This window comes from Eublepharis macularius, chromosome 12 (genome assembly GCF_028583425.1).
Source record: "Eublepharis macularius isolate TG4126 chromosome 12, MPM_Emac_v1.0, whole genome shotgun sequence".
Taxonomy (NCBI): domain Eukaryota; kingdom Metazoa; phylum Chordata; class Lepidosauria; order Squamata; family Eublepharidae; genus Eublepharis; species Eublepharis macularius.
In genome coordinates, this window is record NC_072801.1 from 34521565 (window position 1) to 34534662 (window position 13098).

Genomic DNA, 13098 nt, shown 5'->3' on the forward strand with positions numbered 1-13098 from the left:
TGAAAATGCTGGCTGGATACAACCCAGAATCTTCTACGCTTTCTGTTCTTTAACAATTTTCAGTTTGCCATTGGACTGTTACTACTTAGTAATTACTATTCATATTGAGACATTGAGAGGAGTTAGCCGTGTTAGTCTGTAGTAGCAAAATCAAAAAGAGTCCAGTAGCACCTTTAAGACTAACCAATTTTATTATAGCATAAGCTTTCGAGAATCAAGTTCTCTTCATCAGATGCCTGATTGATTGAGACATTGTTATCGTACCTGGATCTAATGTTGCTGTGTCTTCTCTCTTCCACCTGGTGGCAGCATCTCCTCAAGAAAGTGCCCAGTCAGGGTTCTGCCAACTTCCTTGTTCAAAAGGCTGTATTTAGCTGGTTTGGCTGAAGCAGCTACCATTTGTTCTCTCTAGCTTGGTGCTCGGTATTCACACTGAATAATTATGAGCAGATGGAACATTTCTATCCATCCCCAAGACTTTACTCTTTTGCTAACTCTTTTTAGATCCCAGCCTGAACAGGAGAATTGTAAAAAAGATAGCCAAGCTCTTGTAAAAAAAAAGGATAGAGACCTTGGAGGAAGAAAGCAGCTGAATGAAAGGCAAGAAAAATATAGTGATGTGAGGATACAATGGGCCTATTCCCTTGAGTTCAAATCCACGCTGATAATATTGCACATGGATACAGTGACACGCCTATACACCAGCCTTGCAGAGAGGGCAGTTGCCAACCTCCTGCTTCAGTCATCCCCCTCCCTCGCACCCATGGCCACCCCATCAATCAGAACTCATTTTCTGCCAGCTGCAATACTTCCTAGGGGCTCTCTAATCCAGAGAAGCTGCTACTGCAGTTGTTCAATGCACAAATCAACCCCCCCCCTGGCAGAGAAAGAGTTTTGCCCCACAGGCCCCAAAGAAATGCAACACAGCCAGTCTGGAGCTGCAGGCCAAAGAGTCACTGCTGCTGTGCTGTGAGGAAAATGCACAGCTCTTAAAAGGATGACTTTTCTCAAACAAACACTCAGGAGGCCAGAAAAATGTATTCCAGCACAAGCTCTTGTGAGTCACAGCTCACTTCATCACTGCCAGTATCTGGCAGTGATGAAGAAATGTTGAAAAACCACATGGAGGCTTGGCAAAGTAAACCACTGCATGGTCAATACAGGAAGAATACTGAGAGTAAAGTCAACAATAGTAACAACTGGAAATGGCTAATACAAGGGATACTGAAAAAAGAGACAGAAGGACTTATATTAGCCATGCAAGAACAGGCATTAAGAACAAACTGCATGAAAGCGAAAATTGAAAAGACAACAAATAAGAGCAATGTAGATTATGTAATGAAGTGGATGAAATGGTTGACCATCTCATCAGCGAGTGCAGAAGGATCACACAAACTTACTATAAACACCCCCATAATAAATTAGCTGTAATGTTGCATTTAAGCAAAGCAAATTGAAGCAAAAAGTATGAGCCACTATCTGCGAAATATTGGTGGGAACATAAGCGCAAGAAAGTTGTTGAAAATGAGAAGATTTTGGGGATTTCGAAATCTAAAAAATTAAGACGTTAGAACATAATACTCCAGTTTTTACTGTGGTTGAAAGAAAGGTCAAACTGATCAGTCTGGCAGTCCCAGGTGACAGTTGCATTAAAGAAAAAGAGATTGAAAAGATAACAAAATTTCAAGATCTGAAGTTAAGCAACTCTTGGAAAAACATACAATAGTTATTTCAGTAGTGATAGGAGCACTGGGTGCATTTCCAAAAGGACAAACTAAACATTTAGGTGATATCAGCATAGACAGGATAACAACTGGACAGCTGCAAACACCCACACTACTTAGAACATGCCACATACTAAGGCAATATGTGATTGACTCCTAGATTCTTGGATAAAATCCAAGTCAGTGAGGGATCAAAAATTCCAGCCCAAACAACTGGTGCACTGTGATAACTGATGACAACGACAACAATGACGGGCTTTAGACCCATTTCTGAAATACCATGGAAGTTCTGGCCCAGAATTGCCAACTTTTACATTTGCCTTCATAGCTGTCCCTTTAATACTTTGATGAGCAGCCATTATCAGGTGATGTTATTTAGCTCCGTGCCATGAAAAGATCCAAGTGGCAGGTCTATTCTGGCTTTTTCATCAATGCAGCCCAGAACAGAGCACATTTAGAACTAAAAATCTTGCAGGAAATTCGATAGATTTATTGTGTGATCCACCTGGTGGCGCTGTGCCACATTAAATCTGGACACTACCTTGTGCTTAAAACATCACTGTGAATTCTAAGGTTAAGTTCTGGTTTAAGTACTAAAATGTAATCTAGAGGTTTGTTCATTTTTAAACCCCTAAGTTTTTCTAAGGGAGATTCCATGTACTTTATACTAAAATCTGCGTTTTTTTCTAGCACTGACCTTAAGAACAGGCTGTTGGACCAGATCCATCTAGTACAGCATCTTGCCTTTGGTGGAGGCTAGTTAAAATGCTTCCAGGAAGCCTCCAAGTAGGAAATGAAAGCCTCTCCTCTGTTACTTGTCCTATAGCACCTAATGCTATGAGGTAGACTGCCTCTGTACATAGAAGCTCCACTGAGTTCTCATGGCCAATAGCAGTGTATAGACCTATCTGCTATGAATTCATCTTCTCCCTTTAAAGCTGTCAAAGCCAGAGTTAGCAGCTTCACATCTTATGGCAGTAAGTGCCATAAGTGAATTATATGTTGTGTTAAGAGAAATTCAGTCAGGTTTACATTTATCCTACCCTTCTCTCAAGCTTTGGTGCCCTGAGGGCCAAATTGGGGCTTGAAAGTCCAGGGCATCCCAAATGGCGAAATAGCCGCCGCCCCCCCCCCCCCATGAAGATTGTGGTTAGAGACGGGCCAGCTTCGCCCAGCTCGCCTCCATCTTTTTGGTCTAGTTCCCAGAATACCTGACATTACTGATGAGGCAAGGCTCCCCAAACACCATTAAGTCCAGAGCGATAAAATTACCTGCTTTGCTGCCTCCTTGGAGCTGAGGGCAACACATGTCACTCTCCCCTCTTCCATTTCATCCTCACAACAATCCTATGAAGTAGGGTTAGCTGAGAGAGCAACTGGACCAAAGTCACCCAGTGAGCTTTGTGGCCGAGTGATTAGAACCCAGATCTTCCTATCGTAGTTCAGTATTAGCACTACTCCACACCCCATCTTCTGCCAATCAGTCTGCGAGTTCTAATATTAGGAGACAGGATGAAAAGTCTGTTCCCCTGCAGGTACTCATTTGCAGACACTTCGGCTTTCATGTTTTTCAGTGGGATGAGACCAGGTATGGGTGCTATCAGAGATGGACAAGCATAGCACTTTCAGGTCCACCCCTTCACAGGTTCAAGGAAGCATCCTGCATACAACATATCCTGTAGGCATCATCCTGTTTAATGACATTTGTAAAGGTTTCCCCAACCACTTCACGAGCCCTTCCGTTTTTATTGCCTAGTTTTCTAGCTTTGTGATCATTTTTATTTGCATCATTGAATTATGTAGTACTTTGCTTTAATTGCAACGTGACCTGTATGCGTTACACTGTTCCTGTTGCATTATCTCCTAATTCTGTCATCTGCCCTGAGTCTCAAGGAGAAAAGTGGACTAGAAATGAACATAAATGTATGCAAATAAATAAATGTTGGTGAACTCAGTATTTCTTAATCTGTGCCGGACCTGCCTAGTTACCCCCTTGCTGCATCTTCATGAAAGCTTCTACCTGCTGTGCATGTGTTAAAAGGTGCAGGAGCCCCATCAGGGAAAACAGCAAGAATGCAGCTCCCTTACCAAGGGCTGGCTGAAGGTACTTTTTGTTGCCTTAAGCAAAGTATTCAATTCCCCTCCTAGGGCCACACTGCGGCTGCTTGAATCCAGGAAGTCAGCCCCCGCCCCTTCCCACCGATGGCTGGGACTGGGAGGGAGCTCGGCCCCTGGGGTGCCTTGTGGCTCCTGGCAACCCTAGTGCTGCCCGCCCCCTGCTACACAACTGACCCTGCCCAGAAATTTAGCACCGGGATAGACTTGGAATAATTTTGCAGATAACACTGAATGTGAATTGGCGGGATAAACACGGGGGGGGGGCTGCGGACGAAACCCGGAACTCTGACGCCCTTTGCACAGTTACGGTGAGCAACACAAAAGCGCCCGATTCGAGAGCAGTTGCCCGTGGGCCGGGCTGAGGCAGGCGGTCAGGCGGCGATCCGTCGCAGCAGGGCGCGCCGAGCAGGCGGGATTACCTCTGGCGCGGAGGCCGAGGAGCGGTTGGCCCCTCCCCCGAGAAGGGACGTTTAAATGACACAAACAACAACAAGCAACCAACCGCCAACAAGGGGGGGGAAGGAGGGAAGAGAGAAAAGGCCCCCTGCAAGGCCGGTTCCCATGGAGACCCCAAGGAAGTTCGAACCAGCCTTGCGCTTTCCACAGCCGGGCCCAGCCGCCTTTGAGTCCTCCTGGGGGGCATTTCGGCGCTTGATAAAAGGCGGGGTGGCTCCCTCGCCTCTCCTTCGCGGACCCGGCTGCGGATATTCCCACTGCGGGGGGGGGGGGAGGGCGCGGTCTAGGGCAGCTGCGCTTCCGTCTCATCTTCTCTGCCCCTCTTTTACCCCCTGGAATCCCTTTCCTGGCCTCTGGGATAATGCTGCGTTCAGCAACCAGCTAGCCGGCCTTTCCCACCGCCGGCGTGCGCCAGGCGTGTCCTGTTTCCTCCAGCCACCCCTCCTTGCCAGAAATGATCCCCCCTTTTCCGGAGCCTAGTAACGCATCACTTCATTTCCTTTATATTTTGCTGTGGAGAGAGATGTGCGGTGCGGGTGTGCACACTCGCGCATGGAGGGCGAAGAAGTTGTGGAAATGCTCCAGGTGCAGTAGAACACTTCAGATTTCAGAGCCCTCCTCTCTCCGCTCTCAAAGTTAAATCTCCGATGGGCAGAAGAAGCATCTGGACTTGCCTGGCAAGGCCTAAAAACTGAGAGGCGGCCTGGGATAGTGGTTAGAGGGTTGGAGAGGCCAAGTGTCTGGGGGACCAAAGTTTGAATCCAGTTCTCTACTCTGCCATGAGAGCTTGCTTGGTGATCTTGGGCCAGTCACATACTCTCTGCCTAACATACCTCACAGGGTTGTTGTGAGGATAAAATGGAGGCAGAGAGAATGATGTAAGCAGCTTTGGGTCCCCAGTGGGGAGAAAGGGGGGGAAGGCTCTCCTATCCCTTCAATATGCCTGTCCATAAAGTTAAATATTGCTGAATGTGCTTGAGACTCCTGCAGAGCAGTCCTAAACACTCACATCCAGGCCAACACGCTTGCAAGAGTGTCAGTCCGCTTAGGGTTGTGCCATGAAATGTCTCCAACCAGATCCATTTGGGGCCTGAGCAGTGTTTAGCACAGAAGCTGATTTAGTACACGGATACCCTTTCAGAAGCCAGTGCAAAAGGCAGAGGGAGTGCCTCCTGCTGTGCATAAGGAGGATGTAGGGGTGGAGTGGGCCAGTGCCTTATAGTCTCCCTGGTCCTAGCCTGGGTTTGAGCCAAGGCACGGAGCTCCCACTGGGCTCCACTAGCTCCTAGCTGCCAGAGGTGGCCCTCTCAGTAAGCTAAAGAATCAGTCCTAGGACTGCCAACAAATTGGGAAATACCTAGTGAAAGTCCAGCAATACTTAAAAGACCAACAATTATTTCAATATAAGCTTTTGTGAGTCACAACACATGAAGGGAAAATTGTACCGGGAAGTCTTATGGGAAAGGTTAGAGAGGCAGGAGGTCTTTTGAGTCTTAAGTTCTCAACATAAGGGTGTTATGCTGTTATGGGCTGATATTAAAAGGGAGGAGCTGATACAGAAAGGTTAAGTGTAAATCTCATCAAAATTATAGAATTAGCAGTTGCACACACTGGATAGTGAGAGAGGTCAGAGGTTCAAACAGATAAGCAAATATTTTAAATGAGAGGTAACTTAGTATGAGGCTGTATGTAGTCTAATAAGACACATTAAGAACCACCAGTTATAGTTTCTAAAAAGTGAGTCCTGTCGTGCTATTAAAGATTGTAGTGAGTAAAGAAATCCAAGTCTCTGTTTAAGTCAGGATGACAAGTAGTGTTTATTTTTAGGGCGAATTCCAATTCTGAACTTTCATGTTATATATTCCCTTTGAAATTTGGGGGGGGGGTGACTTTAAGGTTTGTAATATTATGTCCAGGGAAATTAAAATTTCTCCCCACTGGTTTCTGAATGTTATGGTTTCTTATGTCCAAACTGTATTCATTGATTCCATCGCACAGAAACCAAACCATCTGTCCAATGTAGATAGTAAAAGGGCATTGTGGGCACATGATAGCATAGATTAAATTGAATAATGTGCCAGTGGTTGAGCCCAGGATGGTGCAGCTGATGTTATTAGGACCCATAAACATGGCTTTTTTTCAGCGGGAACACTGGAACGGAGTTCCAGGATCTCTTAAAAATGATCACATGGCTGATGGCCCCGCCCCCTGATCTCCAGACAGAGGGGAGTTTAGATTGCCCTCCACACCACCAAGCAGCGTGGAGGGCAATCTAAACTCCCCTCTGTCAGGAGATCAGGGGGTGGGGCCACCAGCCATGTGACCATTTTCGCCAAGGGCAATTTAAACTTTAAAAAGCTCCCCTCTTGTTCCAGCTGACCCAAAGTGATATCATTGTGCGGTCTTGAGTTCCACCACTGAGTTCCACCACCTCTTTTCCCAGAAAAAAACCCCTGAGTATAACAGCCTCCACCTGATGGCAACAAAAACAAGTTGTTGATCAAATCTGACCTGGGACAGGACACGCTTCCCTAAAGAGGCTGATGGCAAAGGAGAAATGTGGTAGTTCTTATACTGTTCCACACAAACAACCTGAACAGAACTTTCCCATCATCCTCTCCTTCTTTCCCTTCCTGATTCCCTGAGCCAAATTTTAGATTGTAAGTTACTCAGGGCAGGGACCTCTTTTTTTCTTTATTATCTTGGAAACCACCTTCCATATTGATGCCTTTGTCTACACTGGATTGTAATACCCATCCTTGTGCCCTTCTCCTGCTCTACCATTGAAAATTCATATTTTGTACTTGTGTAACTTAGAAATGTTCCATGATATTCTTGACAAAGATGGTTGTTCGAAACAGGCCGAGAGCTAGCACCCTGTTGAATGTGATGGATTATTGATTTGAAGCAAATATTTCGAAATGGGCATAGGCCATTGAGACGCAATTGTTGATTTTCGGCTGATTGTTCTGGCTGGTTGTTCTAGAGATCCTTTCACAAAGAAAAAAGTATACAAAAGAGAGTTGTGAAGAAAAGGCACTTCATTATAGTAATATTTACTTGACATTCTTTAATTGGACACACCTCCAGACCATCAAGGACAAACACAGCACTTATCACTTATAAGCACAGCACTTATGATAGAGCTGCTGGAGAGAGACGGCCCTAAGGCAGACAGGAAGAGGGCAATCGCCATCTTTGAAGAGGAAGTATGCCATATTGGATTACAAAAATATAGAAAAACCATAGAGAAAAGACGCCCGGCATTTTGGATCTTGTAAGTGCTTCTTTTTTTTCCTTTTGAAACCGGGACATTTGAATTAAATTAAATTAAAGGGACACTTAGCCAAGCGCCACGGAGTTAAGGAAACGAGCAGATTCGTGGGAGCGAGGCAAGTCAGGCCCCACGATGTCGAAAAAAGAGTGGCAGACGGCTATGGAAAATTTAGACAAAAGATTTTCGGAAATGTTAAAGGTCCAGCAGGAGCTGGTGAAAGAGATCAAAGAAGTTAAAGAGACAGTTAAAAGTGAATTGGCAGAAATGAAAAAGGGAATGGAAGTAACACAGCAAAAAGTTAACGTGGTGGAGAAGGCGATGGAGAATCTCTCAGACACGCAATGGACAGATATGAAGACGATGAGGGGCAGAATGGCTATTGCGGAGAGCAAGTATATGGAAAAGCAGCTAAGGTTTCGTGGTTTGCCGGAGATGGAGGGAAAGACAGCTCAAGAGCAAGTTGCTGAAGTGTTAGCTGGATACCTGGGGAAGGAAGAAGAAGAAATCGTGGCTATCCTAGACGTGGTGTATCGTATAAACTCAAGATTGGCGACCCAGAGGAAGTTACCAAGAGACGTGATTGTGCAATTTACAACCAGAAATATGAAAGAAATGATTGTGAGCAAGCAATTCCAAGACCCATTGGAGGTTGATGGCAAGACGGTGATTATTATGAAGGAGTTACCCAGATCGGTGTTGCTTGATCGGAAAAAATATAAAGCCTTAGTCCAAATTTTGAAGGACATGAAAATAAGGTATAGATGGGAATTACCGGAAGGACTGGCATTTGAGTTTGGAGGAGTGAAAAAGCGCATCAGATCTGAATTTGAAATGGAAAAGTTTATGAGGGACAATGAAAAGGACTTACCAGCAACAAGGCTATGAATATGGAATGTAAGGTTATATCTTGGAATGTAAATGGACTTAATTCACCCAATAAGAGAAAAAGTACTTTTCACTGGCTATTAAAACAGAAATGTGATATTGTTTGTTTACAAGAGACTCATATTAGAAAACAGGATGTAAAATATCTAAAACTGAGCAAATTGGGCACTCATTTTGCAGCAGCCACAAAAAAGAAAAAAAGGGGAGTGGTCCTGTATATTAGAGAGGAGCTGCAGCCAAAGTTAGTGTTTAAGGACCCAGAAGCCAGATTTTTAGCGGTGGAATGTACATGAAATTCAAAGAAAGTGCTGGTGATTGGAATCTATGCACCTAATGGAGCAAAAGAAAGCTTCTTTGAGGATTTGAGGAAGCAATTAGATGTTCATCTTCGTTCTTCTGTGCCTCCACACATGGGGACTGCGCAGGCGCAGGCCAGCCGCCGGAGAATTTTCTAGAGCTTCCATGGCTCCGAAGGGGCCGTTTGTCGCGCGCCTCAGCGACCGTTTTCCCGCCCAAACGGTCACGTGATCCTCCAGCGACCAACGGCCCCTTCCCTCAGTTCTCTTCTTGCCGCCGCTTGGAGAGAACGTGAGCTTCGTTGCTCTGTGCTTTTTTGTGCTTCGTGCTTTATTCTGACTGATTGCTTGGCTTTTGACTTCGGACTTCGTGACCTCGACTATTCTTCGGATCTCGTTTTGGACATTGTTGTGGACTCGGTAATTTGACTCGGACTGTTTTTGACCTTCCTTTCGCGTGCCCCTGAAGATGGCCTCAAAGGCTCTCTTCAAGCATTGCCTCCAATGCCACACGAAAATGGCCAAAACCGATGGCCATGAACTGTGCCTGTTCTGTTTGGGAGAGACCCATAATGTGACGGCCTGTAAAATTTGCCAGGGCTTCACCAGCAAGGCCCGGCAGGAGCGCAAGGCCCGATTGAATTCCTCCCTGTGGCAGAAGGTCATGTCCGGAGGCGCTCCGTTGCCCTCCTCCAAGGCCGGCCCAAGCCCCTCTGCCGAACGGCATTCCAGAGCTGGCTCAGTGGCCTCCGCGAGGTCGGGGTCGAAACCGCGTCCCCCGAGTACCTCGGCGTCGAGAGCGGCCTCTCCAGCGCAGGGACCGGTGCGGCCGCCCCGTAGCGCGTCATCTACCAGGTCGGATCCGAGACCAGCTTCGGAACCGAGGATCCTGGTACCGAGTCCCCGGTCGGAACCGACGGTCGGATCGGTTCCGATGAAGCCTAAGAGGTCGAAGCCGAGGTCCCCTTCGAAGGCGAGGAGCGCGTCGGTTCCGAGGTCTTCTTCGGAACCACCGAAGAAGAAGAAAAAGACCAAGCACCATCGGTCGCCGCGTCCCGCTCCTCAGGAGGAGGTCATCGTGCTTCCTCACACGCCTTCCCCTCACCTGGGCTCCCCGGAGCCAGAGGACATCTCCGTGCAGGTGCCGGATCCGATGGCCTTCGAGACGGTGCCCGCGGAATTCTCGTCGGGGCCGGAGCCGAGCCCGCACCGTCGGAGCCGACCATCGCTTGCCCTTCGGTCGCCGAGGCTGGAACCGAGCCCATCTCCTCGTCGGAGCCGTCCGTCGCCTGTCCGTCCGTCTCCACCTCTGGTCGGTCGTGAGCGGCATGGTTCCGGGGACAGTGTCCGATCAGTCCGGTCCACTGCGTCCCGGCATCGGCAGGCTTCCTACCTCCCCTCGCCATACCGTTGCCAATGGGAGGGGGCACCTGCGGGCTTCTCCGTGTCGGAACCGAGGCCTTCGACGTCGAGGTCGGCGTGGGCTCCCCCTCCGCTCCAGGTTCCGGAATCCCAGCTCGGTTCCGATGAGGAGGATGTCGAGAGCTTTGGCGGCTACCAGTCGGAGTCCTGGTCCGAACCATCGCCAGCTGAGGAGCTAGTGCCATCTGCGGACTCGCCATTCGAGGACCTCCGCATCTACGCCGATCAGATGGCAAGGATGGCCAAGGCTCTCGAGATGGACATCTCTTCGGCACTTCCCCAGACCAAGGACAAGCTCCTCAAACGTATCTATGGAGATAATCCGGCGTACGTAGGCTTCCCCATGCTCGAGGGTATTGAGGAGATTGTGGAGAAGGTGTGGCAGGTGCCCTGTGATCAACCTCCAACGTCCAAGTGCATCGAGCAGCTTTACAAGATCAAGCAGGGCACCTGGCCGGCGTTGGTGAAACACCCTCCACCTTCCTCCTTGGTCACAGAGGAGTTCAACCCCCGACGATCGGGTCACTCCTCGGTGCCTGCCGATAAAGAGGGCAAGAAGCTTGATGCCATGGGCAGGCGCCAGTACATCGTCGCTTCGCTGGGTCTGAGGATTGCCAACTACCAGACCATCATGGCAGGGTACCAGCTGTACCTCTGGGAGAAGTTGGCATCCTATACCCGGGACCTCCCTCCTGAGCAGAAGGCTGTGGTGTCCCTGCTACAGACGGAGGCTGTGAGGCTGTCTAAGCAGCAGATGAACGCTGGGAGCCACGCTGCTGACACTGCTGCTAGAGGGATGGCGTCGGCGGTGGTCCTCAGGCGCCACTCCTGGTTGCGGTCTACGGCCCTGTCCCAGGAGGTGCGTTCCAGGGTGGAGAGCATGCCCTTTGAAGGGGACTCGCTGTTCTCCAAATCGACCGACGAGACCCTGAAAAAGAAAAAAGAGGACAGGCAGACGGCGCGGTCCTTGGGTCTGGCTCCAGCGGACAAGCCCTCCTCCAGGTCACGGTACGCTCCCCGGTCCGGCCCTTACCACTACCAGGGCAGATACCAACAGCAGCGGCCGGGCTATCATCAGTATCCTGCCTACCAGCAGCGGCCCTACCCTCCCGCACAACAGCAGAGGAGGTGTCGGCCCTTCAAGCCTCGTCAGGCACAGCAACCGGCCCTGCAGAAAGACCAGCAGGGCGCCGGGAGGCAGTACTGACAGGTCGCGCCAGCCGTACCCCCGAACTTTTCGGACAGACTTAGTCCACTCCTCTCTGAGTGGGAGTCAATAACATCTGACTCATGGGTCTTAACTATTGTTGAACTGGGGTACGGGCTGGAGTTTGTTGAGCTGCCTAGATGCAGTTCACCCCTGACAGCTGTCAATAACACTATGGCCGAGCTGGATGCGGAGATCGTGTCGCTCTTGGCCAAGGGTGCTGTGGAAGAATTGCCCTATGACGACTCTGTAAAGGGTTTCTTCTCTAGGTTCTTCCTGGTCCCTAAGAAGGATGGGGGCTTACGTCCCATCTTAGATCTGAGGGGCCTTAATGCCTTCCTCAAGGTGACCAAATTCAAAATGGTAACGTTGGCGGCTGTGATCGCCTTGCTGAAACAGGGGGATTGGTTTGCGGTTCTTGACTTAAAAGACGCATACTTTCACGTGGGCATACGGAAGGAGCACAGGAAATACCTGAGCTTTGTTTACCGGCAAAGGGTTTTCCGGTATAAGGTGCTCCCCTTTGGCCTGTCCACTGCCCCACGAGTGTTCACTAAATGTGTGGCCCCTGTGGTTTCCTTCCTACGGGAAGAAGGTTGTACTATCTTTCCGTACCTCGATGACTGGCTCATCGTGGCTGACTCAGAGTCTAGGCTGGTGCAGGACATTGGCTTGGTACTTAGCACGTGCCAACGCCTGGGGCTCCTGGTGAACTTGGAGAAATCCAAACTGGTGCCCAACTGCAAGGTGTCCTACATTGGTGCACTTTTGGACTCTGTGGAGGGTAAGGCCCTGCTCCCCTTGGAGAGGGCTCGGTCCCTAAGGGGTCTAGTGTCCATGTTTAAAAGGAACCGGTTCCAGTCTGTGCGCGCTATCCAGTGCTTACTAGGGCATATGGCAGCAGCCACCTCTGTGGTGCCTTTCGCTAGGCTGCGTATGCGCCCTCTCCAGAACTGGTTTGTGCGGAGGTACGATGCTCTACTGCACCCTCCGTCCCTCAAATTCTCTATCCCGAGGGTCATCCTCTCCTCCTTGGACTGGTGGCTGTCTGATGACAACTTGTTTAGAGGGACCCCTTTTGGGTATCAACACCATGACATCACGGTTACCACTGATGCCTCTCTGATGGGATGGGGTGCTTACTGTGGTGATGTGGCTGTGCAAGATGTCTGGTCTGACAGGGAAAAGACCCTCCATATCAATGTGCTTGAACTAAGGGCCATTCGTTTCGCACTTGTGTCTCTTACAGCACTGCTGAGAAATCGTCAGGTGTTGGTGCAGACGGACAACACGACTGCCATGTACTACGTGAATCAGCAGGGGGGCACAGTGTCCATGGCCCTGTGCCGGGAAGCCACGCTCACTTGGCAGTGGGCTATCAAGAACGGCGTGTCACTCCGTGCTATACACGTGGCTGGGTCAGACAATGCCCGGGCAGATGCCCTCAGCAGGGTCCCTTTACTGGAACACGAGTGGGAACTGAACGTAGAGTGCGTTGGGCCGATCTTCCAGATGTGGGGTCATCCAGTGATAGATGTGTTCGCCACTGTGGCGACCACCAAGGCCCACACGTTCTGTTCCAGGGCAGGGAGCGACCCCCTCTCTATTGGGGATGCCTTCCAGTTTACGTGGACGCAGGGCTTGCACTACATGTTTCCTCCGTTCCCCTTGATTCCCAGGGTCCTGTGCAAGATAGAGGAGGACGGGACGGAC